This window comes from Dendrobates tinctorius, unplaced genomic scaffold, assembly GCF_039654945.1.
Source record: "Dendrobates tinctorius isolate UK_male_01 unplaced genomic scaffold, ASM3965494v1 ptg000011l, whole genome shotgun sequence".
In the NCBI taxonomy this organism is placed as follows: domain Eukaryota; kingdom Metazoa; phylum Chordata; class Amphibia; order Anura; family Dendrobatidae; genus Dendrobates; species Dendrobates tinctorius.
This window is the reverse complement of record NW_027361679.1, coordinates 90,968,828-90,995,677: the sequence shown is the minus strand read 5'-3', so window position 1 is coordinate 90,995,677 and position 26,850 is coordinate 90,968,828. Positions and strand designations below refer to the sequence as shown.

At 34.0% G+C, this 26,850-nt stretch overlaps 11 non-coding genes across 11 annotated transcripts; all 11 read right to left on the bottom strand.

The window, feature by feature from the left end:
- Positions 1–1,367: 1,367 nt before the first annotated feature.
- On the bottom strand, positions 1,368–1,453 carry TRNAR-UCU (transfer RNA arginine (anticodon UCU)). Its single transcript is given in 2 exon segments — positions 1,368–1,403; positions 1,417–1,453. It is a non-coding gene; the product is annotated as a tRNA-Arg (tRNA).
- Positions 1,454–2,888: 1,435 nt separating this feature from the next.
- On the bottom strand, positions 2,889–2,974 carry TRNAR-UCU (transfer RNA arginine (anticodon UCU)). The gene is given in 2 exon segments: positions 2,889–2,924; positions 2,938–2,974. It is a non-coding gene; the product is annotated as a tRNA-Arg (tRNA).
- Positions 2,975–11,293: 8,319 nt separating this feature from the next.
- On the bottom strand, positions 11,294–11,379 carry TRNAR-UCU (transfer RNA arginine (anticodon UCU)). Its single transcript is given in 2 exon segments — positions 11,294–11,329; positions 11,343–11,379. It is a non-coding gene; the product is annotated as a tRNA-Arg (tRNA).
- A 2,910-nt stretch (positions 11,380–14,289) lies between these two features.
- Positions 14,290–14,375, bottom strand: TRNAR-UCU (transfer RNA arginine (anticodon UCU)). The gene is given in 2 exon segments: positions 14,290–14,325; positions 14,339–14,375. It is a non-coding gene; the product is annotated as a tRNA-Arg (tRNA).
- Positions 14,376–16,709: 2,334 nt separating this feature from the next.
- Positions 16,710–16,795, bottom strand: TRNAR-UCU (transfer RNA arginine (anticodon UCU)). The gene is given in 2 exon segments: positions 16,710–16,745; positions 16,759–16,795. It is a non-coding gene; the product is annotated as a tRNA-Arg (tRNA).
- Positions 16,796–18,233: 1,438 nt separating this feature from the next.
- TRNAR-UCU (transfer RNA arginine (anticodon UCU)) lies at positions 18,234–18,319 on the bottom strand. The gene is given in 2 exon segments: positions 18,234–18,269; positions 18,283–18,319. It is a non-coding gene; the product is annotated as a tRNA-Arg (tRNA).
- A 1,433-nt stretch (positions 18,320–19,752) lies between these two features.
- TRNAR-UCU (transfer RNA arginine (anticodon UCU)) lies at positions 19,753–19,838 on the bottom strand. The gene is given in 2 exon segments: positions 19,753–19,788; positions 19,802–19,838. It is a non-coding gene; the product is annotated as a tRNA-Arg (tRNA).
- A 1,435-nt stretch (positions 19,839–21,273) lies between these two features.
- Positions 21,274–21,359, bottom strand: TRNAR-UCU (transfer RNA arginine (anticodon UCU)). The gene is given in 2 exon segments: positions 21,274–21,309; positions 21,323–21,359. It is a non-coding gene; the product is annotated as a tRNA-Arg (tRNA).
- A 1,435-nt stretch (positions 21,360–22,794) lies between these two features.
- TRNAR-UCU (transfer RNA arginine (anticodon UCU)) lies at positions 22,795–22,880 on the bottom strand. Its single transcript is given in 2 exon segments — positions 22,795–22,830; positions 22,844–22,880. It is a non-coding gene; the product is annotated as a tRNA-Arg (tRNA).
- A 1,435-nt stretch (positions 22,881–24,315) lies between these two features.
- Positions 24,316–24,401, bottom strand: TRNAR-UCU (transfer RNA arginine (anticodon UCU)). The gene is given in 2 exon segments: positions 24,316–24,351; positions 24,365–24,401. It is a non-coding gene; the product is annotated as a tRNA-Arg (tRNA).
- Positions 24,402–25,836: 1,435 nt separating this feature from the next.
- Positions 25,837–25,922, bottom strand: TRNAR-UCU (transfer RNA arginine (anticodon UCU)). The gene is given in 2 exon segments: positions 25,837–25,872; positions 25,886–25,922. It is a non-coding gene; the product is annotated as a tRNA-Arg (tRNA).
- Between the last annotated feature and the right edge of the window lie 928 nt (positions 25,923–26,850).

Genomic DNA, 26,850 nt, shown 5'->3' with positions numbered 1-26,850 from the left:
GAAAGATTCCTGTTTTCTTTGTAACTTTGTTTTCGCCTTCTTATATGTAAAAGTAAAACTGGTCAGCAGGAAAATGCCTATGTTGTAGAAAAGAAAGATCTATTTTATATTAAAACTCCTTACATGCACTTTTTAGTCTTACATGCCAGCAGTTCATTTTAAATTACTAACAAAGGTCCCTGTTGGTAAAGTGTCACATAGAAATTCATGCAAGATAACAAAAGGGGTAGCTTTTGTTGGTTTCTAAATCTCAAGCTTTGATCTTTTTCACTTTCTCCAGATTCAATGCAGTAGCCACTGACCCTCAGGAACTTAAGCTGAGAAAAACGGATTGGAACATTAGTTTCGTTGTACGCTAATGGGCCACTGGTTTGGGAAGGAAATTAGTCAAAACAAAATAAATAATTTTATCCATGTGAAAAAACTATCAGAGAAGCTTTGTTTTAGTCCAAATAAATGCTGGGAAATTTCCTGGAGTCTCCTACTAGATATCCTGATTTTAGCAGTCAGCTATACTTTTCTTTAGATGTTTTTCCATTCCTCATTTTTTCCTTTTGCAGTTTTTCTAAGAATATCTAGGACTGTACAATAGTGGTGAAAAGTTTTCAGACTGATACCAAATTTGGCTTTCACAGTTTACTGCCTTAGATTTTATACTGGTAATTTGTGTTAACTCTAGATTATTCTGAAAAGAGATCAGATGAATTGCCCAAAATTGCAAACTCAGTTCTTACCATGAAAATTAAATTAATCGCAAAAAACTCATTTCCACTAAATTTCAGTTTCCCAAAAATGACCTGCTTGTATGATTTCCGTGGTCTCATCAGCACAGCAGAAGGTGTTTATGAGGACAAGGCAGCTGATAACACTCTGTTCTTATCTTTAAACCTATTTTTTACTTTTAAGCAAACAATTGTCCATGTTTTGCATTAATGACATAAAATTGATACCAAAAAGCCATGCAAACATTTCATCAAACTATGGATGGACTGGAGAATGCTTGCACCAAAGTTGCATTTTTTAAAGTTATAGTTGACAAATCAGCCAAAAATATCTAGAAACTCCAAATCCCGACATTAGAGATCATCAAGAAATATCTTGCAATCACATACAAATAAGAATTTTAGAAAGGTTCAAATTCAAGAAAGAATATGGTCTACTGAATACAGGTAACAGAACACCAAACACTAGACCAAAAATATGCAATAATGAATTGTGCCCTATCTGTTATCCATTGTGTCAGTGAGCCTTCAGTGGCTGAATTGCATAGTTCAATTTTAAATATAACATCTAATTTGCTCTAAACGTTATTAACATTTTTCATCTTTTCAAGATCAACCGAGTTAAAGTATTAATGTCTCAAAATATGACTCTGGTGGGACTCGAACCCACAACCTTTGAATCACATCAGCTCCCTAGAAGTCCAATGCGCTATCCATTGCGCCACAGAGCCACAAGCCTTTATGGTGAAGTAGGTGTTTTGTCAAATCTAGACAATATTTTCCTGATGATTAAATAACAGAAAGATTCCTGTTTTCTTTGTAACTTTGTTTTCGCCTTCTTATATGTAAAAGTAAAACTGGTCAGCAGGAAAATGCCTATGTTGTAGAAAAGAAAGATCTATTTTATATTAAAACTCCTTACATGCACTTTTTAGTCTTACATGCCAGCAGTTCATTTTAAATTACTAACAAAGGTCCCTGTTGGTAAAGTGTCACATAGAAATTCATGCAAGATAACAAAAGGGGTAGCTTTTGTTGGTTTCTAAATCTCAAGCTTTGATCTTTTTCACTTTCTCCAGATTCAATGCAGTAGCCACTGACCCTCAGGAACTTAAGCTGAGAAAAACGGATTGGAACATTAGTTTCGTTGTACGCTAATGGGCCACTGGTTTGGGAAGGAAATTAGTCAAAACAAAATAAATAATTTTATCCATGTGAAAAAACTATCAGAGAAGCTTTGTTTTAGTCCAAATAAATGCTGGGAAATTTCCTGGAGTCTCCTACTAGATATCCTGATTTTAGCAGTCAGCTATACTTTTCTTTAGATGTTTTTCCATTCCTCATTTTTTCCTTTTGCAGTTTTTCTAAGAATATCTAGGACTGTACAATAGTGGTGAAAAGTTTTCAGACTGATACCAAATTTGGCTTTCACAGTTTACTGCCTTAGATTTTATACTGGTAATTTGTGTTAACTCTAGATTATTCTGAAAAGAGATCAGATGAATTGCCCAAAATTGCAAACTCAGTTCTTACCATGAAAATTAAATTAATCGCAAAAAACTCATTTCCACTAAATTTCAGTTTCCCAAAAATGACCTGCTTGTATGATTTCCGTGGTCTCATCAGCACAGCAGAAGGTGTTTATGAGGACAAGGCAGCTGATAACACTCTGTTCTTATCTTTAAACCTATTTTTTACTTTTAAGCAAACAATTGTCCATGTTTTGCATTAATGACATAAAATTGATACCAAAAAGCCATGCAAACATTTCATCAAACTATGGATGGACTGGAGAATGCTTGCACCAAAGTTGCATTTTTTAAAGTTATAGTTGACAAATCAGCCAAAAATATCTAGAAACTCCAAATCCCGACATTAGAGATCATCAAGAAATATCTTGCAATCACATACAAATAAGAATTTTAGAAAGGTTCAAATTCAAGAAAGAATATGGTCTACTGAATACAGGTAACAGAACACCAAACACTAGACCAAAAATATGCAATAATGAATTGTGCCCTATCTGTTATCCATTGGGTCAATGAGCCTTCAGTGGCTGAATTGCATAGTTCAATTTTAAATGTAACATCTAATTTGCTCTAAACGTTATTAACATTTTTCATCTTTTCAAGATCAACCGAGTTAAAGTATTAATGTCTCAAAATACGACTCTGGTGGGACTCGAACCCACAACCTTTGAATCACATCAGCTCCCTAGAAGTCCAATGCGCTATCCATTGCGCCACAGAGCCACAAGCCTTTTTGTTGAAGTAGGTGTTTTGTCAAATCTAGACAATATTTTCCTGATGATTAAATAACAGAAAGATTCCTGTTTTCTTTGTAACTTTGTTTTCGCCTTCTTATATGTAAAAGTAAAACTGGTCAGCAGGAAAATGCCTATGTTGTAGAAAAGAAAGATCTATTTTATATTAAAACTCCTTACATGCACTTTTTAGTCTTACATGCCAGCAGTTCATTTTAAATTACTAACAAAGGTCCCTGTTGGTAAAGTGTCACATAGAAATTCATGCAAGATAACAAAAGGGGTAGCTTTTGTTGGTTTCTAAATCTCAAGCTTTGATCTTTTTCACTTTCTCCAGATTCAATGCAGTAGCCACTGACCCTCAGGAACTTAAGCTGAGAAAAACGGATTGGAACATTAGTTTCGTTGTACGCTAATGGGCCACTGGTTTGGGAAGGAAATTAGTCAAAACAAAATAAATAATTTTATCCATGTGAAAAAACTATCAGAGAAGATTTGTTTTAGTCCAAATAAATGCTGGGAAATTTCCTGGAGTCTCCTACTAGATATCCTGATTTTAGCAGTCAGCTATACTTTTCTTTAGATGTTTTTCCATTCCTCATTTTTTCCTTTTGCAGTTTTTCTAAGAATATCTAGGACTGTACAATAGTGGTGAAAAGTTTTCAGACTGATACCAAATTTGGCTTTCACAGTTTACTGCCTTAGATTTTATACTGGTAATTTGTGTTAACTCTAGATTATTCTGAAAAGAGATCAGATGAATTGCCCAAAATTGCAAACTCAGTTCTTACCATGAAAATTAAATTAATCGCAAAAAACTCATTTCCACTAAATTTCAGTTTCCCAAAAATGACCTGCTTGTATGATTTCCGTGGTCTCATCAGCACAGCAGAAGGTGTTTATGAGGACAAGGCAGCTGATAACACTCTGTTCTTATCTTTAAACCTATTTTTTACTTTTAAGCAAACAATTGTCCATGTTTTGCATTAATGACATAAAATTGATACCAAAAAGCCATGCAAACATTTCATCAAACTATGGATGGACTGGAGAATGCTTGCACCAAAGTTGCATTTTTTAAAGTTATAGTTGACAAATCAGCCAAAAATATCTAGAAACTCCAAATCCCGACATTAGAGATCATCAAGAAATATCTTGCAATCACATACAAATAAGAATTTTAGAAAGGTTCAAATTCAAGAAAGAATATGGTCTACTGAATACAGGTAACAGAACACCAAACACTAGACCAAAAATATGCAATAATGAATTGTGCCCTATCTGTTATCCATTGGGTCAGTGAGCCTTCAGTGGCTGAATTGCATAGTTCAATTTTAAATATAACATCTAATTTGCTCTAAACGTTATTAACATTTTTCATCTTTTCAAGATCAACCGAGTTAAAGTATTAATGTCTCAAAATACGACTCTGGTGGGACTCGAACCCACAACTTTTGAATCACATCAGCTCCCTAGAAGCTGATGATGAAGTAGGTGTTTCGTCAAATCTTGACAATATTTTCCTGATGATTAAATAACAGAAAGATTCCTGTTTTCTTTGTAACTTTGTTTTCGCCTTCTTATATGTAAAAGTAAAACTGGTCAGCAGGAAAATGCCTATGTTGTAGAAAAGAAAGATCTATTTTATATTAAAACTCCTTACATGCACTTTTTAGTCATACATGCCAGCAGTTCATTTTAAATTACTAACAAAGGTACCTGTTGGTAAAGTGTCACATAGAAATTCATGCAAGATAACAAAAGGGGGAGCTTTTGTTGGTTTCTAAATCTCAAGCTTTGATCTTTTTCACTTTCTACAGATTCAATGCAGTAGCCACTGACCCTCAGGAACTTAAGCTGAGAAAAACGGATTGGAACATTAGTTTCGTTGTACGCTAATGGGCCACTGGTTTGGGAAGGAAATTAGTCAAAACAAAAGAAATAATTTTATCCATGTGAAAAAACTATCAGAGAAGATTTGTTTTAGTCCAAATAAATGCTGGGAAATTTCCTGGAGTCTCCTACTAGATATCCTGATTTTAGCAGTCAGCTATACTTTTCTTTAGATGTTTTTCCATTCCTCATTTTTTCCTTTTGCAGTTTTTTCTAAGAATATCTAGGACTGTACAATAGTGGTGAAAAGTTTTCAGACTGATACCAAATTTGGCTTTCACAGTTTACTGCCTTAGATTTTATACTGGTAATTTGTGTTAACTCTAGATTATTCTGAAAAGAGATCAGATGAATTGCCCAAAATTGCAAACTCAGTTCTTACCATGAAAATTAAATTAATCGCAAAAAACTCATTTCCACTAAATTTCAGTTTCCCAAAAATGACCTGCTTGTATGATTTCCGTGGTCTCATCAGCACAGCAGAAGGTGTTTATGAGGACAAGGCAGCTGATAACACTCTGTTCTTATCTTTAAACCTATTTTTTACTTTTAAGCAAACAATTGTCCATGTTTTGCATTAATGACATAAAATTGATACCAAAAAGCCATGCAAACATTTCATCAAACTATGGATGGACTGGAGAATGCTTGCACCAAAGTTGCATTTTTTAAAGTTATAGTTGACAAATCAGCCAAAAATATCTAGAAACTCCAAATCCCGACATTAGAGATCATCAAGAAATATCTTGCAATCACATACAAATAAGAATTTTAGAAAGGTTCAAATTCAAGAAAGAATATGGTCTACTGAATACAGGTAACAGAACACCAAACACTAGACCAAAAATATGCAATAATGAATTGTGCCCTATCTGTTATCCATTGGGTCAGTGAGCCTTCAGTGGCTGAATTGCATAGTTAAATTTTAAATGTAACATCTAATTTGCTCTAAACGTTATTAACATTTTTCATCTTTTCAAGATCAACCGAGTTAAAGTATTAATGTCTCAAAATACGACTCTGGTGGGACTCGAACCCACAACCTTTGAATCACATCAGCTCCCTAGAAGTCCAATGCGCTATCCACAGAGCCACAAGCCTTTCTGTTGAAGTAGGTGTTTTGTCAAATCTAGACAATATTTTCCTGATGATTAAATAACAGAAAGATTCCTGTTTTCTTTGTAACTTTGTTTTCACCTTCTTATATGTAAAAGTAAAACTGGTCAGCAGGAAAATGCCTATGTTGTAGAAAAGAAAGATCTATTTTATATTAAAACTCCTTACATGCACTTTTTAGTCTTACATGCCAGCAGTTCATTTTAAATTACTAACAAAGGTCCCTGTTGGTAAAGTGTCACATAGAAATTCATGCAAGATAACAAAAGGGGTAGCTTTTGTTGGTTTCTAAATCTCAAGCTTTGATCTTTTTCACTTTCTCCAGATTCAATGCAGTAGCCACTGACCCTCAGGAACTTAAGCTGAGAAAAACGGATTGGAACATTAGTTTCGTTGTACGCTAATGGGCCACTGGTTTGGGAAGGAAATTAGTCAAAACAAAATAAATAATTTTATCCATGTGAAAAAACTATCAGAGAAGCTTTGTTTTAGTCCAAATAAATGCTGGGAAATTTCCTGGAGTCTCCTACTAGATATCCTGATTTTAGCAGTCAGCTATACTTTTCTTTAGATGTTTTTCCATTCCTCATTTTTTCCTTTTGCAGTTTTTCTAAGAATATCTAGGACTGTACAATAGTGGTGAAAAGTTTTCAGACTGATACCAAATTTGGCTTTCACAGTTTACTGCCTTAGATTTTATACTGGTAATTTGTGTTAACTCTAGATTATTCTGAAAAGAGATCAGATGAATTGCCCAAAATTGCAAACTCAGTTCTTACCATGAAAATTAAATTAATCGCAAAAAACTCATTTCCACTAAATTTCAGTTTCCCAAAAATGACCTGCTTGTATGATTTCCGTGGTCTCATCAGCACAGCAGAAGGTGTTTATGAGGACAAGGCAGCTGATAACACTCTGTTCTTATCTTTAAACCTATTTTTTACTTTTAAGCAAACAATTGTCCATGTTTTGCATTAATGACATAAAATTGATACCAAAAAGCCATGCAAACATTTCATCAAACTATGGATGGACTGGAGAATGCTTGCACCAAAGTTGCATTTTTTAAAGTTATAGTTGACAAATCAGCCAAAAATATCTAGAAACTCCAAATCCCGACATTAGAGATCATCAAGAAATATCTTGCAATCACATACAAATAAGAATTTTAGAAAGGTTCAAATTCAAGAAAGAATATGGTCTACTGAATACAGGTAACAGAACACCAAACACTAGACCAAAAATATGCAATAATGAATTGTGCCCTATCTGTTATCCATTGGGTCAGTGAGCCTTCAGTGGCTGAATTGCATAGTTAAATTTTAAATGTAACATCTAATTTGCTCTAAACATTTTTCATCTTTTCAAGATCAACCGAGTTAAAGTATTAATGTCTCAAAATACGACTCTGGTGGGACTCGAACCCACAACCTTTGAATCACATCAGCTCCCTAGAAGTCCAATGCGCTATCCACAGAGCCACAAGCCTTTCTGTTGAAGTAGGTGTTTTGTCAAATCTAGACAATATTTTCCTGATGATTAAATAACAGAAAGATTCCTGTTTTCTTTGTAACTTTGTTTTCACCTTCTTATATGTAAAAGTAAAACTGGTCAGCAGGAAAATGCCTATGTTGTAGAAAAGAAAGATCTATTTTATATTAAAACTCCTTACATGCACTTTTTAGTCTTACATGCCAGCAGTTCATTTTAAATTACTAACAAAGGTCCCTGTTGGTAAAGTGTCACATAGAAATTCATGCAAGATAACAAAAGGGGTAGCTTTTGTTGGTTTCTAAATCTCAAGCTTTGATCTTTTTCACTTTCTCCAGATTCAATGCAGTAGCCACTGACCCTCAGGAACTTAAGCTGAGAAAAACGGATTGGAACATTAGTTTCGTTGTACGCTAATGGGCCACTGGTTTGGGAAGGAAATTAGTCAAAACAAAATAAATAATTTTATCCATGTGAAAAAACTATCAGAGAAGCTTTGTTTTAGTCCAAATAAATGCTGGGAAATTTCCTGGAGTCTCCTACTAGATATCCTGATTTTAGCAGTCAGCTATACTTTTCTTTAGATGTTTTTCCATTCCTCATTTTTTCCTTTTGCAGTTTTTCTAAGAATATCTAGGACTGTACTATAGTGGTGAAAAGTTTTCAGACTGATACCAAATTTGGCTTTCACAGTTTACTGCCTTAGATTTTATACTGGTAATTTGTGTTAACTCTAGATTATTCTGAAAAGAGATCAGATGAATTGCCCAAAATTGCAAACTCAGTTCTTACCATGAAAATTAAATTAATCGCAAAAAACTCATTTCCACTAAATTTCAGTTTCCCAAAAATGACCTGCTTGTATGATTTCCGTGGTCTCATCAGCACAGCAGAAGGTGTTTATGAGGACAAGGCAGCTGATAACACTCTGTTCTTATCTTTAAACCTATTTTTTACTTTTAAGCAAACAATTGTCCATGTTTTGCATTAATGACATAAAATTGATACCAAAAAGCCATGCAAACATTTCATCAAACTATGGATGGACTGGAGAATGCTTGCACCAAAGTTGCATTTTTTAAAGTTATAGTTGACAAATCAGCCAAAAATATCTAGAAACTCCAAATCCCGACATTAGAGATCATCAAGAAATATCTTGCAATCACATACAAATAAGAATTTTAGAAAGGTTCAAATTCAAGAAAGAATATGGTCTACTGAATACAGGTAACAGAACACCAAACACTAGACCAAAAATATGCAATAATGAATTGTGCCCTATCTGTTATCCATTGGGTCAGTGAGCCTTCAGTGGCTGAATTGCATAGTTCAATTTTAAATGTAACATCTAATTTGCTCTAAAGGTTATTAACATTTTTCATCTTTTCAAGATCAACCGAGTTAAAGTATTAATGTCTCAAAATACGACTCTGGTGGGACTCGAACCCACAACTTTTGAATCACATCAGCTCCTTAGAAGCTGATGATGAAGTAGGTGTTTCGTCAAATCTTGACAATATTTTCCTGATGATTAAATAACAGAAAGATTCCTGTTTTCTTTGTAACTTTGTTTTCGCCTTCTTATATGTAAAAGTAAAACTGGTCAGCAGGAAAATGCCTATGTTGTAGAAAAGAAAGATCTATTTTATATTAAAACTCCTTACATGCACTTTTTAGTCATACATGCCAGCAGTTCATTTTAAATTACTAACAAAGGTACCTGTTGGTAAAGTGTCACATAGAAATTCATGCAAGATAACAAAAGGGGGAGCTTTTGTTGGTTTCTAAATCTCAAGCTTTGATCTTTTTCACTTTCTACAGATTCAATGCAGTAGCCACTGACCCTCAGGAACTTAAGCTGAGAAAAACGGATTGGAACATTAGTTTCGTTGTACGCTAATGGGCCACTGGTTTGGGAAGGAAATTAGTCAAAACAAAAGAAATAATTTTATCCATGTGAAAAAACTATCAGAGAAGATTTGTTTTAGTCCAAATAAATGCTGGGAAATTTCCTGGAGTCTCCTACTAGATATCCTGATTTTAGCAGTCAGCTATACTTTTCTTTAGATGTTTTTCCATTCCTCATTTTTTCCTTTTGCAGTTTTTTCTAAGAATATCTAGGACTGTACAATAGTGGTGAAAAGTTTTCAGACTGATACCAAATTTGGCTTTCACAGTTTACTGCCTTAGATTTTATACTGGTAATTTGTGTTAACTCTAGATTATTCTGAAAAGAGATCAGATGAATTGCCCAAAATTGCAAACTCAGTTCTTACCATGAAAATTAAATTAATCGCAAAAAACTCATTTCCACTAAATTTCAGTTTCCCAAAAATGACCTGCTTGTATGATTTCCGTGGTCTCATCAGCACAGCAGAAGGTGTTTATGAGGACAAGGCAGCTGATAACACTCTGTTCTTATCTTTAAACCTATTTTTTACTTTTAAGCAAACAATTGTCCATGTTTTGCATTAATGACATAAAATTGATACCAAAAAGCCATGCAAACATTTCATCAAACTATGGATGGACTGGAGAATGCTTGCACCAAAGTTGCATTTTTTAAAGTTATAGTTGACAAATCAGCCAAAAATATCTAGAAACTCCAAATCCCGACATTAGAGATCATCAAGAAATATCTTGCAATCACATACAAATAAGAATTTTAGAAAGGTTCAAATTCAAGAAAGAATATGGTCTACTGAATACAGGTAACAGAACACCAAACACTAGACCAAAAATATGCAATAATGAATTGTGCCCTATCTGTTATCCATTGGGTCAGTGAGCCTTCAGTGGCTGAATTGCATAGTTAAATTTTAAATGTAACATCTAATTTGCTCTAAACGTTATTAACATTTTTCAAATCTAGACAATATTTTCCTGATGATTAAATAACAGAAAGATTCCTGTTTTCTTTGTAACTTTGTTTTCGCCTTCTTATATGTAAAAGTAAAACTGGTCAGCAGGAAAATGCCTATGTTGTAGAAAAGAAAGATCTATTTTATATTAAAACTCCTTACATGCACTTTTTAGTCTTACATGCCAGCAGTTCATTTTAAATTACTAACAAAGGTCCCTGTTGGTAAAGTGTCACATAGAAATTCATGCAAGATAACAAAAGGGGTAGCTTTTGTTGGTTTCTAAATCTCAAGCTTTGATCTTTTTCACTTTCTCCAGATTCAATGCAGTAGCCACTGACCCTCAGGAACTTAAGCTGAGAAAAACGGATTGGAACATTAGTTTCGTTGTACGCTAATGGGCCACTGGTTTGGGAAGGAAATTAGTCAAAACAAAATAAATAATTTTATCCATGTGAAAAAACTATCAGAGAAGATTTGTTTTAGTCCAAATAAATGCTGGGAAATTTCCTGGAGTCTCCTACTAGATATCCTGATTTTAGCAGTCAGCTATACTTTTCTAAGCAAACAATTGTCCATGTTTTGCATTAATGACATAAAATTGATACCAAAAAGCCATGCAAACTCCAAATCCCGACATTAGAGAAATCCCGACATTAGAGATCATCAAGAAATATCTTGCAATCACATACAAATAAGAATTTTAGAAAGGTTCAAATTCAAGAAAGAATATGGTCTACTGAATACAGGTAACAGAACACCAAACACTAGACCAAAAATATGCAATAATGAATTGTGCCCTATCTGTTATCCATTGGGTCAGTGAGCCTTCAGTGGCTGAATTGCATAGTTCAATTTTAAATGTAACATCTAATTTGCTCTAAACGTTATTAACATTTTTCATCTTTTCAAGATCAACCGAGTTAAAGTATTAATGTCTCAAAATACGACTCTGGTGGGACTCGAACCCACAACCTTTGAATCACATCAGCTCCCTAGAAGTCCAATGCGCTATCCATTGCGCCACAGAGCCACAAGCCTTTTTGTTGAAGTAGGTGTTTTGTCAAATCTAGACAATATTTTCCTGATGATTAAATAACAGAAAGATTCCTGTTTTCTTTGTAACTTTGTTTTCGCCTTCTTATATGTAAAAGTAAAACTGGTCAGCAGGAAAATGCCTATGTTGTAGAAAAGAAAGATCTATTTTATATTAAAACTCCTTACATGCACTTTTTAGTCTTACATGCCAGCAGTTCATTTTAAATTACTAACAAAGGTCCCTGTTGGTAAAGTGTCACATAGAAATTCATGCAAGATAACAAAAGGGGTAGCTTTTGTTGGTTTCTAAATCTCAAGCTTTGATCTTTTTCACTTTCTCCAGATTCAATGCAGTAGCCACTGACCCTCAGGAACTTAAGCTGAGAAAAACGGATTGGAACATTAGTTTCGTTGTACGCTAATGGGCCACTGGTTTGGGAAGGAAATTAGTCAAAACAAAATAAATAATTTTATCCATGTGAAAAAACTATCAGAGAAGATTTGTTTTAGTCCAAATAAATGCTGGGAAATTTCCTGGAGTCTCCTACTAGATATCCTGATTTTAGCAGTCAGCTATACTTTTCTTTAGATGTTTTTCCATTCCTCATTTTTTCCTTTTGCAGTTTTTCTAAGAATATCTAGGACTGTACAATAGTGGTGAAAAGTTTTCAGACTGATACCAAATTTGGCTTTCACAGTTTACTGCCTTAGATTTTATACTGGTAATTTGTGTTAACTCTAGATTATTCTGAAAAGAGATCAGATGAATTGCCCAAAATTGCAAACTCAGTTCTTACCATGAAAATTAAATTAATCGCAAAAAACTCATTTCCACTAAATTTCAGTTTCCCAAAAATGACCTGCTTGTATGATTTCCGTGGTCTCATCAGCACAGCAGAAGGTGTTTATGAGGACAAGGCAGCTGATAACACTCTGTTCTTATCTTTAAACCTATTTTTTACTTTTAAGCAAACAATTGTCCATGTTTTGCATTAATGACATAAAATTGATACCAAAAAGCCATGCAAACATTTCATCAAACTATGGATGGACTGGAGAATGCTTGCACCAAAGTTGCATTTTTTAAAGTTATAGTTGACAAATCAGCCAAAAATATCTAGAAACTCCAAATCCCGACATTAGAGATCATCAAGAAATATCTTGCAATCACATACAAATAAGAATTTTAGAAAGGTTCAAATTCAAGAAAGAATATGGTCTACTGAATACAGGTAACAGAACACCAAACACTAGACCAAAAATATGCAATAATGAATTGTGCCCTATCTGTTATCCATTGGGTCAGTGAGCCTTCAGTGGCTGAATTGCATAGTTAAATTTTAAATGTAACATCTAATTTGCTCTAAACGTTATTAACATTTTTCATCTTTTCAAGATCAACCGAGTTAAAGTATTAATGTCTCAAAATACGAATCTGGTGGGACTCGAACCCACAACCTTTGAATCACATCAGCTCCCTAGAAGCTGATGATGAAGTAGGTGTTTCGTCAAATCTTGACAATATTTTCCTGATGATTAAATAACAGAAAGATTCCTGTTTTCTTTGTAACTTTGTTTTCGCCTTCTTATATGTAAAAGTAAAACTGGTCAGCAGGAAAATGCCTATGTTGTAGAAAAGAAAGATCTATTTTATATTAAAACTCCTTACATGCACTTTTTAGTCATACATGCCAGCAGTTCATTTTAAATTACTAACAAAGGTACCTGTTGGTAAAGTGTCACATAGAAATTCATGCAAGATAACAAAAGGGGGAGCTTTTGTTGGTTTCTAAATCTCAAGCTTTGATCTTTTTCACTTTCTACAGATTCAATGCAGTAGCCACTGACCCTCAGGAACTTAAGCTGAGAAAAACGGATTGGAACATTAGTTTCGTTGTACGCTAATGGGCCACTGGTTTGGGAAGGAAATTAGTCAAAACAAAAGAAATAATTTTATCCATGTGAAAAAACTATCAGAGAAGATTTGTTTTAGTCCAAATAAATGCTGGGAAATTTCCTGGAGTCTCCTACTAGATATCCTGATTTTAGCAGTCAGCTATACTTTTCTTTAGATGTTTTTCCATTCCTCATTTTTTCCTTTTGCAGTTTTTTCTAAGAATATCTAGGACTGTACAATAGTGGTGAAAAGTTTTCAGACTGATACCAAATTTGGCTTTCACAGTTTACTGCCTTAGATTTTATACTGGTAATTTGTGTTAACTCTAGATTATTCTGAAAAGAGATCAGATGAATTGCCCAAAATTGCAAACTCAGTTCTTACCATGAAAATTAAATTAATCGCAAAAAACTCATTTCCACTAAATTTCAGTTTCCCAAAAATGACCTGCTTGTATGATTTCCGTGGTCTCATCAGCACAGCAGAAGGTGTTTATGAGGACAAGGCAGCTGATAACACTCTGTTCTTATCTTTAAACCTATTTTTTACTTTTAAGCAAACAATTGTCCATGTTTTGCATTAATGACATAAAATTGATACCAAAAAGCCATGCAAACATTTCATCAAACTATGGATGGACTGGAGAATGCTTGCACCAAAGTTGCATTTTTTAAAGTTATAGTTGACAAATCAGCCAAAAATATCTAGAAACTCCAAATCCCGACATTAGAGATCATCAAGAAATATCTTGCAATCACATACAAATAAGAATTTTAGAAAGGTTCAAATTCAAGAAAGAATATGGTCTACTGAATACAGGTAACAGAACACCAAACACTAGACCAAAAATATGCAATAATGAATTGTGCCCTATCTGTTATCTGTGAGCCTTCAGTGGCTGAATTGCATAGTTAAATTTTAAATGTAACATCTAATTTGCTCTAAACGTTATTAACATTTTTCATCTTTTCAAGATCAACCGAGTTAAAGTATTAATGTCTCAAAATACGACTCTGGTGGGACTCGAACCCACAACCTTTGAATCACATCAGCTCCCTAGAAGTCCAATGCGCTATCCATTGCGCCACAGAGCCACAAGCCTTTTTGTTGAAGTAGGTGTTTTGTCAAATCTAGACAATATTTTCCTGATGATTAAATAACAGAAAGATTCCTGTTTTCTTTGTAACTTTGTTTTCGCCTTCTTATATGTAAAAGTAAAACTGGTCAGCAGGAAAATGCCTATGTTGTAGAAAAGAAAGATCTATTTTATATTAAAACTCCTTACATGCACTTTTTAGTCTTACATGCCAGCAGTTCATTTTAAATTACTAACAAAGGTCCCTGTTGGTAAAGTGTCACATAGAAATTCATGCAAGATAACAAAAGGGGTAGCTTTTGTTGGTTTCTAAATCTCAAGCTTTGATCTTTTTCACTTTCTCCAGATTCAATGCAGTAGCCACTGACCCTCAGGAACTTAAGCTGAGAAAAACGGATTGGAACATTAGTTTCGTTGTACGCTAATGGGCCACTGGTTTGGGAAGGAAATTAGTCAAAACAAAATAAATAATTTTATCCATGTGAAAAAACTATCAGAGAAGATTTGTTTTAGTCCAAATAAATGCTGGGAAATTTCCTGGAGTCTCCTACTAGATATCCTGATTTTAGCAGTCAGCTATACTTTTCTTTAGATGTTTTTCCATTCCTCATTTTTTCCTTTTGCAGTTTTTCTAAGAATATCTAGGACTGTACAATAGTGGTGAAAAGTTTTCAGACTGATACCAAATTTGGCTTTCACAGTTTACTGCCTTAGATTTTATACTGGTAATTTGTGTTAACTCTAGATTATTCTGAAAAGAGATCAGATGAATTGCCCAAAATTGCAAACTCAGTTCTTACCATGAAAATTAAATTAATCGCAAAAAACTCATTTCCACTAAATTTCAGTTTCCCAAAAATGACCTGCTTGTATGATTTCCGTGGTCTCATCAGCACAGCAGAAGGTGTTTATGAGGACAAGGCAGCTGATAACACTCTGTTCTTATCTTTAAACCTATTTTTTACTTTTAAGCAAACAATTGTCCATGTTTTGCATTAATGACATAAAATTGATACCAAAAAGCCATGCAAACATTTCATCAAACTATGGATGGACTGGAGAATGCTTGCACCAAAGTTGCATTTTTTAAAGTTATAGTTGACAAATCAGCCAAAAATATCTAGAAACTCCAAATCCCGACATTAGAGATCATCAAGAAATATCTTGCAATCACATACAAATAAGAATTTTAGAAAGGTTCAAATTCAAGAAAGAATATGGTCTACTGAATACAGGTAACAGAACACCAAACACTAGACCAAAAATATGCAATAATGAATTGTGCCCTATCTGTTATCCATTGGGTCAGTGAGCCTTCAGTGGCTGAATTGCATAGTTAAATTTTAAATGTAACATCTAATTTGCTCTAAACGTTATTAACATTTTTCAAATCTAGACAATATTTTCCTGATGATTAAATAACAGAAAGATTCCTGTTTTCTTTGTAACTTTGTTTTCGCCTTCTTATATGTAAAAGTCAAACTGGTCAGCAGGAAAATGCCTATGTTGTAGAAAAGAAAGATCTATTTTATATTAAAACTCCTTACATGCACTTTTTAGTCTTACATGCCAGCAGTTCATTTTAAATTACTAACAAAGGTCCCTGTTGGTAAAGTGTCACATAGAAATTCATGCAAGATAACAAAAGGGGTAGCTTTTGTTGGTTTCTAAATCTCAAGCTTTGATCTTTTTCACTTTCTCCAGATTCAATGCAGTAGCCACTGACCCTCAGGAACTTAAGCTGAGAAAAACGGATTGGAACATTAGTTTCGTTGTACGCTAATAGGCCACTGGTTTGGGAAGGAAATTAGTCAAAACAAAATAAATAATTTTATCCATGTGAAAAAACTATCAGAGAAGATTTGTTTTAGTCCAAATAAATGCTGGGAAATTTCCTGGAGTCTCCTACTAGATATCCTGATTTTAGCAGTCAGCTATACTTTTCTAAGCAAACAATTGTCCATGTTTTGCATTAATGACATAAAATTGATACCAAAAAGCCATGCAAACTCCAAATCCCGACATTAGAGAAATCCCGACATTAGAGATCATCAAGAAATATCTTGCAATCACATACAAATAAGAATTTTAGAAAGGTTCAAATTCAAGAAAGAATATGGTCTACTGAATACAGGTAACAGAACACCAAACACTAGACCAAAAATATGCAATAATGAATTGTGCCCTATCTGTTATCCATTGGGTCAGTGAGCCTTCAGTGGCTGAATTGCATAGTTTAATTTTAAATGTAACATCTAATTTGCTCTAAACGTTATTAACATTTTTCATCTTTTCAAGATCAACCGAGTTAAAGTATTAATGTCTCAAAATACGACTCTGGTGGGACTCAAACCCACAACCTTTGAATCACATCAGCTCCCTAGAAGTCCAATGTGCTATCCATTGCGCCACAGAGCCACAAGCCTTTTTGTTGAAGTAGGTGTTTTGTCAAATCTAGACAATATTTTCCTGATGATTAAATAACAGAAAGATTCCTGTTTTCTTTGTAACTTTGTTTTCGCCTTCTTATATGTAAAAGTAAAACTGGTCAGCAGGAAAATGCCTATGTTGTAGAAAAGAAAGATCTATTTTATATTAAAACTCCTTACATGCACTTTTTAGTCTTACATGCCAGCAGTTCATTTTTAAATTACTAACAAAGGTCCCTGTTGGTAAAGTGTCACATAGAAATTCATGCAAGATAACAAAAGGGGTAGCTTTTGTTGGTTTCTAAATCTCAAGCTTTGATCTTTTTCACTTTCTCCAGATTCAATGCAGTAGCCACTGACCCTCAGGAACTTAAGCTGAGAAAAACGGATTGGAACATTAGTTTCGTTGTACGCTAATGGGCCACTGGTTTGGGAAGGAAATTAGTCAAAACAAAATAAATAATTTTATCCATGTGAAAAAACTATCAGAGAAGATTTGTTTTAGTCCAAATAAATGCTGGGAAATTTCCTGGAGTCTCCTACTAGATATCCTGATTTTAGCAGTCAGCTATACTTTTCTTTAGATGTTTTTCCATTCCTCATTTTTTTTTCTTTTGCAGTTTTTCTAAGAATATCTAGGACTGTACAATAGTGGTGAAAAGTTTTCAGACTGATACCAAATTTGGCTTTCACAGTTTACTGCCTTAGATTTTATACTGGTAATTTGTGTTAACTCTAGATTATTCTGAAAAGAGATCAGATGAATTGCCCAAAATTGCAAACTCAGTTCTTACCATGAAAATTAAATTAATCGCAAAAAACTCATTTCCACTAAATTTCAGTTTCCCAAAAATGACCTGCTTGTATGATTTCCGTGGTCTCATCAGCACAGCAGAAGGTGTTTATGAGGACAAGGCAGCTGATAACACTCTGTTCTTATCTTTAAACCTATTTTTTACTTTTAAGCAAACAATTGTCCATGTTTTGCATTAATGACATAAAATTGATACCAAAAAGCCATGCAAACATTTCATCAAACTATGGATGGACTGGAGAATGCTTGCACCAAAGTTGCATTTTTTAAAGTTATAGTTGACAAATCAGCCAAAAATATCTAGAAACTCCAAATCCCGACATTAGAGATCATCAAGAAATATCTTGCAATCACATACAAATAAGAATTTTAGAAAGGTTCAAATTCAAGAAAGAATATGGTCTACTGAATACAGGTAACAGAACACCAAACACTAGACCAAAAATATGCAATAATGAATTGTGCCCTATCTGTTATCCATTGGGTCAGTGAGCCTTCAGTGGCTGAATTGCATAGTTCAATTTTAAATGTAACATCTAATTTGCTCTAAACGTTATTAACATTTTTCATCTTTTCAAGATCAACCGAGTTAAAGTATTAATGTCTCAAAATACGACTCTGGTGGGACTCGAACCCACAACCTTTGAATCACATCAGCTCCCTAGAAGTCCAATGCGCTATCCATTGCGCCACAGAGCCACAAGCCTTTTTGTTGAAGTAGGTGTTTTGTCAAATCTAGACAATATTTTCCTGATGATTAAATAACAGAAAGATTCCTGTTTTCTTTGTAACTTTGTTTTCGCCTTCTTATATGTAAAAGTAAAACTGGTCAGCAGGAAAATGCCTGTTGTAGAAAAGAAAGATCTATTTTATATTAAAACTCCTTACATGCACTTTTTAGTCTTACATGCCAGCAGTTCATTTTAAATTACTAACAAAGGTCCCTGTTGGTAAAGTGTCACATAGAAATTCATGCAAGATAACAAAAGGGGTAGCTTTTGTTGGTTTCTAAATCTCAAGCTTTGATCTTTTTCACTTTCTCCAGATTCAATGCAGTAGCCACTGACCCTCAGGAACTTAAGCTGAGAAAAACGGATTGGAACATTAGTTTCGTTGTACGCTAATGGGCCACTGGTTTGGGAAGGAAATTAGTCAAAACAAAATAAATAATTTTATCCATGTGAAAAAACTATCAGAGAAGATTTGTTTTAGTCCAAATAAATGCTGGGAAATTTCCTGGAGTCTCCTACTAGATATCCTGATTTTAGCAGTCAGCTATACTTTTCTTTAGATGTTTTTCCATTCCTCATTTTTTCCTTTTGCAGTTTTTCTAAGAATATCTAGGACTGTACAATAGTGGTGAAAAGTTTTCAGACTGATACCAAATTTGGCTTTCACAGTTTACTGCCTTAGATTTTATACTGGTAATTTGTGTTAACTCTAGATTATTCTGAAAAGAGATCAGATGAATTGCCCAAAATTGCAAACTCAGCTCTTACCATGAAAATTAAATTAATCGCAAAAAACTCATTTCCACTAAATTTCAGTTTCCCAAAAATGACCTGCTTGTATGATTTCCGTGGTCTCATCAGCACAGCAGAAGGTGTTTATGAGGACAAGGCAGCTGATAACACTCTGTTCTTATCTTTAAACCTATTTTTTACTTTTAAGCAAACAATTGTCCATGTTTTGCATTAATGACATAAAATTGATACCAAAAAGCCATGCAAACATTTCATCAAACTATGGATGGACTGGAGAATGCTTGCACCAAAGTTGCATTTTTTAAAGTTATAGTTGACAAATCAGCCAAAAATATCTAGAAACTCCAAATCCCGACATTAGAGATCATCAAGAAATATCTTGCAATCACATACAAATAAGAATTTTAGAAAGGTTCAAATTCAAGAAAGAATATGGTCTACTGAATACAGGTAACAGAACACCAAACACTAGACCAAAAATATGCAATAATGAATTGTGCCCTATCTGTTATCCATTGTGTCAATGAGCCTTCAGTGGCTGAATTGCATAGTTCAATTTTAAATGTAACATCTAATTTGCTCTAAACGTTATTAACATTTTTCATCTTGTCAAGATCAACCGAGTTAAAGTATTAATGTCTCAAAATACGACTCTGGTGGGACTCGAACCCACAACCTTTGAATCACATCAGCTCCCTAGAAGTCCAATGCGCTATCCATTGCGCCACAGAGCCACAAGCCTTTTTGTTGAAGTAGGTGTTTTGTCAAATCTAGACAATATTTTCCTGATGATTAAATAACAGAAAGATTCCTGTTTTCTTTGTAACTTTGTTTTCGCCTTCTTATATGTAAAAGTAAAACTGGTCAGCAGGAAAATGCCTATGTTGTAGAAAAGAAAGATCTATTTTATATTAAAACTCCTTACATGCACTTTTTAGTCTTACATGCCAGCAGTTCATTTTAAATTACTAACAAAGGTCCCTGTTGGTAAAGTGTCACATAGAAATTCATGCAAGATAACAAAAGGGGTAGCTTTTGTTGGTTTCTAAATCTCAAGCTTTGATCTTTTTCACTTTCTCCAGATTCAATGCAGTAGCCACTGACCCTCAGGAACTTAAGCTGAGAAAAACGGATTGGAACATTAGTTTCGCTGTACGCTAATGGGCCACTGGTTTGGGAAGGAAATTAGTCAAAACAAAATAAATAATTTTATCCATGTGAAAAAACTATCAGAGAAGATTTGTTTTAGTCCAAATAAATGCTGGGAAATTTCCTGGAGTCTCCTACTAGATATCCTGATTTTAGCAGTCAGCTATACTTTTCTTTAGATGTTTTTCCATTCCTCATTTTTTCCTTTTGCAGTTTTTCTAAGAATATCTAGGACTGTACAATAGTGGTGAAAAGTTTTCAGACTGATACCAAATTTGGCTTTCACAGTTTACTGCCTTAGATTTTATACTGGTAATTTGTGTTAACTCTAGATTATTCTGAAAAGAGATCAGATGAATTGCCCAAAATTGCAAACTCAGTTCTTACCATGAAAATTAAATTAATCGCAAAAAACTCATTTCCACTAAATTTCAGTTTCCCAAAAATGACCTGCTTGTATGATTTCCGTGGTCTCATCAGCACAGCAGAAGGTGTTTATGAGGACAAGGCAGCTGATAACACTCTGTTCTTATCTTTAAACCTATTTTTTACTTTTAAGCAAACAATTGTCCATGTTTTGCATTAATGACATAAAATTGATACCAAAAAGCCATGCAAACATTTCATCAAACTATGGATGGACTGGAGAATGCTTGCACCAAAGTTGCATTTTTTAAAGTTATAGTTGACAAATCAGCCAAAAATATCTAGAAACTCCAAATCCCGACATTAGAGATCATCAAGAAATATCTTGCAATCACATACAAATAAGAATTTTAGAAAGGTTCAAATTCAAGAAAGAATATGGTCTACTGAATACAGGTAACAGAACACCAAACACTAGACCAAAAATATGCAATAATGAATTGTGCCCTATCTGTTATCCATTGTGTCAATGAGCCTTCAGTGGCTGAATTGCATAGTTCAATTTTAAATGTAACATCTAATTTGCTCTAAACGTTATTAACATTTTTCATCTTGTCAAGATCAACCGAGTTAAAGTATTAATGTCTCAAAATACGACTCTGGTGGGACTCGAACCCACAACCTTTGAATCACATCAGCTCCCTAGAAGTCCAATGCGCTATCCATTGCGCCACAGAGTCACAAGCCTTTTTGTTGAAGTAGGTGTTTTGTCAAATCTAGACAATATTTTCCTGATGATTAAATAACAGAAAGATTCCTGTTTTCTTTGTAACTTTGTTTTCGCCTTCTTATATGTAAAAGTAAAACTGGTCAGCAGGAAAATGCCTATGTTGTAGAAAAGAAAGATCTATTTTATATTAAAACTCCTTACATGCACTTTTTAGTCTTACATGCCAGCAGTTCATTTTAAATTACTAACAAAGGTCCCTGTTGGTAAAGTGTCACATAGAAATTCATGCAAGATAACAAAAGGGGTAGCTTTTGTTGGTTTCTAAATCTCAAGCTTTGATCTTTTTCACTTTCTCCAGATTCAATGCAGTAGCCACTGACCCTCAGGAACTTAAGCTGAGAAAAACGGATTGGAACATTAGTTTCGTTGTACGCTAATGGGCCACTGGTTTGGGAAGGAAATTAGTCAAAACAAAATAAATAATTTTATCCATGTGAAAAAACTATCAGAGAAGATTTGTTTTAGTCCAAATAAATGCTGGGAAATTTCCTGGAGTCTCCTACTAGATATCCTGATTTTAGCAGTCAGCTATACTTTTCTTTAGATGTTTTTCCATTCCTCATTTTTTCCTTTTGCAGTTTTTCTAAGAATATCTAGGACTGTACAATAGTGGTGAAAAGTTTTCAGACTGATACCAAATTTGGCTTTCACAGTTTACTGCCTTAGATTTTATACTGGTAATTTGTGTTAACTCTAGATTATTCTGAAAAGAGATCAGATGAATTGCCCAAAATTGCAAACTCAGTTCTTACCATGAAAATTAAATTAATCGCAAAAAACTCATTTCCACTAAATTTCAGTTTCCCAAAAATGACCTGCTTGTATGATTTCCGTGGTCTCATCAGCACAGCAGAAGGTGTTTATGAGGACAAGGCAGCTGATAACACTCTGTTCTTATCTTTAAACCTATTTTTTACTTTTAAGCAAACAATTGTCCATGTTTTGCATTAATGACATAAAATTGATACCAAAAAGCCATGCAAACATTTCATCAAACTATGGATGGACTGGAGAATGCTTGCACCAAAGTTGCATTTTTTAAAGTTATAGTTGACAAATCAGCCAAAAATATCTAGAAACTCCAAATCCCGACATTAGAGATCATCAAGAAATATCTTGCAATCACATACAAATAAGAATTTTAGAAAGGTTCAAATTCAAGAAAGAATATGGTCTACTGAATACAGGTAACAGAACACCAAACACTAGACCAAAAATATGCAATAATGAATTGTGCCCTATCTGTTATCCATTGTGTCAATGAGCCTTCAGTGGCTGAATTGCATAGTTCAATTTTAAATGTAACATCTAATTTGCTCTAAACGTTATTAACATTTTTCATCTTGTCAAGATCAACCGAGTTAAAGTATTAATGTCTCAAAATACGACTCTGGTGGGACTCGAACCCACAACCTTTGAATCACATCAGCTCCCTAGAAGTCCAATGCGCTATCCATTGCGCCACAGAGCCACAAGCCTTTTTGTTGAAGTAGGTGTTTTGTCAAATCTAGACAATATTTTCCTGATGATTAAATAACAGAAAGATTCCTGTTTTCTTTGTAACTTTGTTTTCGCCTTCTTATATGTAAAAGTAAAACTGGTCAGCAGGAAAATGCCTATGTTGTAGAAAAGAAAGATCTATTTTATATTAAAACTCCTTACATGCACTTTTTAGTCTTACATGCCAGCAGTTCATTTTAAATTACTAACAAAGGTCCCTGTTGGTAAAGTGTCACATAGAAATTCATGCAAGATAACAAAAGGGGTAGCTTTTGTTGGTTTCTAAATCTCAAGCTTTGATCTTTTTCACTTTCTCCAGATTCAATGCAGTAGCCACTGACCCTCAGGAACTTAAGCTGAGAAAAACGGATTGGAACATTAGTTTCGCTGTACGCTAATGGGCCACTGGTTTGGGAAGGAAATTAGTCAAAACAAAATAAATAATTTTATCCATGTGAAAAAACTATCAGAGAAGATTTGTTTTAGTCCAAATAAATGCTGGGAAATTTCCTGGAGTCTCCTACTAGATATCCTGATTTTAGCAGTCAGCTATACTTTTCTTTAGATGTTTTTCCATTCCTCATTTTTTCCTTTTGCAGTTTTTCTAAGAATATCTAGGACTGTACAATAGTGGTGAAAAGTTTTCAGACTGATACCAAATTTGGCTTTCACAGTTTACTGCCTTAGATTTTATACTGGTAATTTGTGTTAACTCTAGATTATTCTGAAAAGAGATCAGATGAATTGCCCAAAATTGCAAACTCAGTTCTTACCATGAAAATTAAATTAATCGCAAAAAACTCATTTCCACTAAATTTCAGTTTCCCAAAAATGACCTGCTTGTATGATTTCCGTGGTCTCATCAGCACAGCAGAAGGTGTTTATGAGGACAAGGCAGCTGATAACACTCTGTTCTTATCTTTAAACCTATTTTTTACTTTTAAGCAAACAATTGTCCATGTTTTGCATTAATGACATAAAATTGATACCAAAAAGCCATGCAAACATTTCATCAAACTATGGATGGACTGGAGAATGCTTGCACCAAAGTTGCATTTTTTAAAGTTATAGTTGACAAATCAGCCAAAAATATCTAGAAACTCCAAATCCCGACATTAGAGATCATCAAGAAATATCTTGCAATCACATACAAATAAGAATTTTAGAAAGGTTCAAATTCAAGAAAGAATATGGTCTACTGAATACAGGTAACAGAACACCAAACACTAGACCAAAAATATGCAATAATGAATTGTGCCCTATCTGTTATCCATTGTGTCAATGAGCCTTCAGTGGCTGAATTGCATAGTTCAATTTTAAATGTAACATCTAATTTGCTCTAAACGTTATTAACATTTTTCATCTTGTCAAGATCAACCGAGTTAAAGTATTAATGTCTCAAAATACGACTCTGGTGGGACTCGAACCCACAACCTTTGAATCACATCAGCTCCCTAGAAGTCCAATGCGCTATCCATTGCGCCACAGAGTCACAAGCCTTTTTGTTGAAGTAGGTGTTTTGTCAAATCTAGACAATATTTTCCTGATGATTAAATAACAGAAAGATTCCTGTTTTCTTTGTAACTTTGTTTTCGCCTTCTTATATGTAAAAGTAAAACTGGTCAGCAGGAAAATGCCTATGTTGTAGAAAAGAAAGATCTATTTTATATTAAAACTCCTTACATGCACTTTTTAGTCTTACATGCCAGCAGTTCATTTTAAATTACTAACAAAGGTCCCTGTTGGTAAAGTGTCACATAGAAATTCATGCAAGATAACAAAAGGGGTAGCTTTTGTTGGTTTCTAAATCTCAAGCTTTGATCTTTTTCACTTTCTCCAGATTCAATGCAGTAGCCACTGACCCTCAGGAACTTAAGCTGAGAAAAACGGATTGGAACATTAGTTTCGTTGTACGCTAATGGGCCACTGGTTTGGGAAGGAAATTAGTCAAAACAAAATAAATAATTTTATCCATGTGAAAAAACTATCAGAGAAGATTTGTTTTAGTCCAAATAAATGCTGGGAAATTTCCTGGAGTCTCCTACTAGATATCCTGATTTTAGCAGTCAGCTATACTTTTCTTTAGATGTTTTTCCATTCCTCATTTTTTCCTTTTGCAGTTTTTCTAAGAATATCTAGGACTGTACAATAGTGGTGAAAAGTTTTCAGACTGATACCAAATTTGGCTTTCACAGTTTACTGCCTTAGATTTTATACTGGTAATTTGTGTTAACTCTAGATTATTCTGAAAAGAGATCAGATGAATTGCCCAAAATTGCAAACTCAGTTCTTACCATGAAAATTAAATTAATCGCAAAAAACTCATTTCCACTAAATTTCAGTTTCCCAAAAATGACCTGCTTGTATGATTTCCGTGGTCTCATCAGCACAGCAGAAGGTGTTTATGAGGACAAGGCAGCTGATAACACTCTGTTCTTATCTTTAAACCTATTTTTTACTTTTAAGCAAACAATTGTCCATGTTTTGCATTAATGACATAAAATTGATACCAAAAAGCCATGCAAACATTTCATCAAACTATGGATGGACTGGAGAATGCTTGCACCAAAGTTGCATTTTTTAAAGTTATAGTTGACAAATCAGCCAAAAATATCTAGAAACTCCAAATCCCGACATTAGAGATCATCAAGAAATATCTTGCAATCACATACAAATAAGAATTTTAGAAAGGTTCAAATTCAAGAAAGAATATGGTCTACTGAATACAGGTAACAGAACACCAAACACTAGACCAAAAATATGCAATAATGAATTGTGCCCTATCTGTTATCCATTGGGTCAGTGAGCCTTCAGTGGCTGAATTGCATAGTTCAATTTTAAATGTAACATCTAATTTGCTCTAAACGTTATTAACATTTTTCATCTTTTCAAGATCAACCGAGTTAAAGTATTAATGTCTCAAAATACGACTCTGGTGGGACTCGAACCCACAACCTTTGAATCACATCAGCTCCCTAGAAGTCCAATGCGCTATCCATTGCGCCACAGAGCCACAAGCCTTTTTGTTGAAGTAGGTGTTTTGTCAAATCTAGACAATATTTTCCTGATGATTAAATAACAGAAAGATTCCTGTTTTCTTTGTAACTTTGTTTTCGCCTTCTTATATGTAAAAGTAAAACTGGTCAGCAGGAAAATGCCTATGTTGTAGAAAAGAAAGATCTATTTTATATTAAAACTCCTTACATGCACTTTTTAGTCTTACATGCCAGCAGTTCATTTTAAATTACTAACAAAGGTCCCTGTTGGTAAAGTGTCACATAGAAATTCATGCAAGATAACAAAAGGGGTAGCTTTTGTTGGTTTCTAAATCTCAAGCTTTGATCTTTTTCACTTTCTCCAGATTCAATGCAGTAGCCACTGACCCTCAGGAACTTAAGCTGAGAAAAACGGATTGGAACATTAGTTTCGTTGTACGCTAATGGGCCACTGGTTTGGGAAGGAAATTAGTCAAAACAAAATAAATAATTTTATCCATGTGAAAAAACTATCAGAGAAGATTTGTTTTAGTCCAAATAAATGCTGGGAAATTTCCTGGAGTCTCCTACTAGATATCCTGATTTTAGCAGTCAGCTATACTTTTCTTTAGATGTTTTTCCATTCCTCATTTTTTCCTTTTGCAGTTTTTCTAAGAATATCTAGGACTGTACAATAGTGGTGAAAAGTTTTCAGACTGATACCAAATTTGGCTTTCACAGTTTACTGCCTTAGATTTTATACTGGTAATTTGTGTTAACTCTAGATTATTCTGAAAAGAGATCAGATGAATTGCCCAAAATTGCAAACTCAGCTCTTACCATGAAAATTAAATTAATCGCAAAAAACTCATTTCCACTAAATTTCAGTTTCCCAAAAATGACCTGCTTGTATGATTTCCGTGGTCTCATCAGCACAGCAGAAGGTGTTTATGAGGACAAGGCAGC